Source organism: Euphorbia lathyris, chromosome 1 (genome assembly GCF_963576675.1).
Source record: "Euphorbia lathyris chromosome 1, ddEupLath1.1, whole genome shotgun sequence".
Taxonomy (NCBI): Eukaryota; Viridiplantae; Streptophyta; class Magnoliopsida; order Malpighiales; family Euphorbiaceae; genus Euphorbia; species Euphorbia lathyris.
Genome location: NC_088910.1, coordinates 88485299 through 88489798, shown reverse-complemented (window position 1 = coordinate 88489798; position 4500 = coordinate 88485299).

Sequence of the window (4500 nt, the reverse complement as noted above, 5' to 3'; positions counted from 1 at the left end):
TTTCTCTTAATAATTATTTAAATGTTGATTTAAATAATGATCTTTCTTATAACTCATCTAATGCCTGTATTTTAGACACTGGAGCAATTTCTCATATTTGTTCCTATGTTCAGGATCTGGCAAATAAAAGGTTGTTGGAAGATGGTGAAGTGGAACTCACACTGGGAAATGGTGCAAGGGTTGCAGCCAAGGCAGTGGGAGATATTTCACTTATGTTAGACCATCATGTTTTGTTATTGAAAGATGTATTGTATATACCAGGAGCATGTAAAAATGTAATATCTGTATCTAGTTTGACAAAAAGGAATTATGAATTCCGATTTTGTAATAAAGCTTGTACAATATATTTTGATAATGTGATTATCGGTTCTGGTGTTTTACATCGTGGTTTATTTTATGTTGATAAAAATATACCAAATAACAAAAATGAAAATAAGCAAGTTTTGTTTGGCAACCTAAAAGAGATGATTAATAATTCCACAGATAAACAATCAGAAGTTAATTCAAAATATTTATGGCATCTCCGTCTAGGACATATTTCTAGTAATAGACTCACTAAGTTGGATAAGATGGGAATTTTGAATCTAAATTCTCAATCTAATTATTCAACATGTGAATCATGTTTACAAGAAAAAATGACTAGAAAACCATTTGTGGGACAAATGAAGAGAGCCAATGAAATATTAGAATTAATACATTCTGATGTTTGCGGGCCATTTAGTGAAATAGCTCGTGGAGGTTATCACTACTTCGTAACCTTTATTGATGATAAATCAAGATATGGTTATTTGTATTTAATGAAATACAAATATGAAGTTTTTGAAAAATTCAAAGAATTCAAAGCCGAAGTAGAAAATCAAATTGGGAAAAATATTAAATCACTAAGTCGGACCGAGGTGGTGAATATATGAGTACTGAATTTGATGATTTCCTCAAAGAAAATGGAATTATCTCTAAACTCACTCCTCCTTACACACCACAATTAAATGGAGTTTTTGAAAGGAGGAATCGGACTTTGTTGGACATGGTTCGATCGATGATGAGTTACACTGATTTGCCTATCTCATTCTGGGGATATGCAATTGAAACAGCACTTTACATTCTCAACCGTGTTCCTTCTAAATCTGTTTCTACCACACCATATGAAATATGGGCTGGAAGGGCACCAATTTTGAATCATATTAAAATTTGGGGTTGCCCTGCTTATATAAAAAAGCAGAAAACAGAAAAATTAGAGGAACGATCTACTAAAGGCCGATTTGTTGGATACCCTAAATCAAAAGGATCTATGGGTTATTATTTCTATCTCCCTGATGAACAAATTGTTACTATCAGTAGGGATGCCATTTTTCTTGAGAAACAGTTTCTGTAAGAAGGTGGTAAAGGTAGAAAGATTTTATTGGATGAGGAATCATCTAATAAAGAAATCCAACATGCTGAATCAAAGCAAGTTGATCAGCCAGATGAGCCTACCAAAACAACAGATATCATCACTCCAACTCTTAGGAGGTCTGAAAGGGTTTCACATCCTCCTGATAGGTATGGTTTAATTACTGACCATGAACAAGAGTTATTTGTTTTTGGTAGTACTGACCATCCTGATGATCCAATTACTTATGAAGAAGCAGTATGTGATACTGACTCTTCTAAGTGGTTAGAAGCAATGCAAAGTAAGATTGATTCCATGTATAAGAATGAAGTTTGGGAACTTGTTACTCCACCTGAAGGAATAGTTCCTATAGGTTGTAAGTGGGTATTCAAACGCAAACTGAATTCTGAAGGAATTGTGGATACTTATAAAGCAAGGCTTGTGGAAAAAGGTTATCGCCAATGGGAGGGAATTGATTTTGAAGAAACATTCTCACCCGTAGCTATGTTTAAAAGTATTCGAATAATCTTATCTATTGCAACACACTTTAGCTTTGAGATTTGGCAAATGGATGTTAAAACTGCATTTCTCAATGGATTTCTTGAAGAAGAAATCTACATGGAACAACCGAAGGGTTTTATATCCAAGGAAAGTTCTCAAGTGTGTAAGCTTAAGAGATCCATTTATGGACTTAAGCAAGCTTCAAGGAGTTGGAATAAGAGATTTGATAAAGCCATACAGAGTTATGAGTTTATCAAAAATCTTGATGAGCCATGTGTTTACAAGAAGGTTAGTGGGAGAGCTATCACTTTCCTTGTCTTGTATGTTGATGATATTCTGTTAATTGGGAATGACATTGGTATGTTAAGTAATGTTAAGGTCTGGTTATCCTCTACCTTCTCTATGAAAGATTTGGGAGAAGCCGCCTATATTCTTGGAATTAAGCTTTATAGAAATAGAGCTAAAAGAATATTAGGGCTATCTCAAAAACTCTATTTGGAGAAAATTCTAAAGAGATTTAGAATGGAAGACTCCAAAAGAGGATTGATACCTGTTAGACATGGTTTGCAACTCTCCACGGAGCAATCACCTAAGACTCCAGCGGAGAGAGAAGAAATGGCCAAGATTCCTTATGCCTATGCTATAGGAAGTCTAATGTATGCTATGTTGTGTACAAGGCCAGATATTGCATTTGCTGTTAGTCTAACAAGCAGATATCAATCAAATCCAGGTATGGCTCACTGGATTGCTGTTAAGGCTATCTTTAAGTACTTGAGAAGAACTAAAGATATGATCTTAACATATGGAGGAGGTGATCTGTTAATTGAAGGCTTTACAGATTCTAGCTTTCAATCAGATAAGGAGAAACTTATATCCACTTCAGGATATGTGTTTACATGTAATGGAGTTGCAGTTCCTTGGAAGAGTTCTAAACAAGATACTGTAGCTGATTCCACTACTGAGGCTGAATATATTGCCGCCTCAAGTGCCGCTAAAGAAGCAGTGTGGTTGAAGAACTTTATCACCGAACTTGGTGTGGTTCCTTCTATTGTTAGTCCAATCCCTTTGTATTGTGATAACAATGGAGCGATTGCACAATCCAAGGAACCAAGGTCTCACAAGAACTTCAAACACATGCTTAGGCGGTATCACTTAATCAGAGAGATTGTTGGACGAGGAGATATCTCGGTGCAGAAAATAGCATCAGCTGATAATCCAGCTGATCCATTTACTAAGCCAATGACTCAGTCACAGTTAGACCGTCATCTTGAGAAGATAGGTCTTAAATATTGTACTGAATGGCTCTAGTGCTAGTGGGAGATTGTAAGTGTTGTATGCCCTAGGCCATTCCTTTTGTATATTATACAGTGTGAATTTTGTATCCAAATGGCAGTTAATAATATATATGTATTCATGTGTAATTATTTGTATTGTTTAATTACTTAATGAATATATTTATTAGTCCAAAGATTATTTACAAAGAGATAATATTATTAAGAGTTAATAATAATGAGATATATTTCTTTGGTGAAATAATAATCTTAAATGTTCATAGTCGGTGGATAATGAATTGGACACTCATCTATCCTAGACTATCACCTCTGTTTATTTTCTTGATTAGTATGAGATATTAATCAGAAACAGAAAATCTCATTCTGTTTGATATGTTGATATCAGAATAAATATGTGGACATTCAAAGAGGTGAATGGTCGAACTGTGACGTTAGATACTAATTGCACAAAGGTTTACTCCTAGTCAACATAATTATTATCTAGGTCATGATAGTGCATATAGTCATTTGACTTTTTGCGCAGGTAATTATAGTTTGTTCCTGCTTTGTACTGGGATCTTAATTCTGGTAATCCGGCAATGAATCGCTATAGTTAGTTGTGTAGTGTAACAAAAGTTTGCTAATAGAGGATTCATTACTCTAAGTAAATAGAGATAAATCCTAAGATAGTAATTGATTGGTTTTTTGATGGAATGAGTTTCTGGCCAGGACAATAAGACTCTTATGAGATAAGTATCAAGGAATGGTTCTTTGATAAGAGTCTTATTTTATCAAAGACTTAATCAATATTTCTTAGTATCTTGACAATTAGAGTTTGACACTTTGTGGCTCTAGTCAAGATCGGGATTTTTAATGAAATGACTTTAGTGCATGGAAATTATGATCGATGGTTCATAATTAGTTTAATTATAAGTCCAAGTAACTTCATTCTTTAATTGGGACGACATGACACAGTGTGTTAGCTGGAGATCATGACCTTTAGAGGACTATAAGTATATATAAGCTAAGCTTATATAGGATACACTTGTAGTACAAGGAATTGGATTCCTAACATAATTAATAAGTGTTATTATTATGCCTCTAATGCCAGTTAAAGATGAACCTAGAAAGTCACACACTTATAAGTTGTCTGTATCAAGCTTTAGTTAAATTGATTAATTAAAAGTGTTTTAATTAATTAATTGACACAATTGAATATGTCAATGGGATTGACAAAACATTCTAATACTGTTTGATATTCAATTGAGGAAATTATAAATTATTATTCTTGCTCAATTTAAGTTGATGTCCGAATACAATAGTCAAGTGTTGACTGTTGGAATTTAGAAGTGTTTTAAA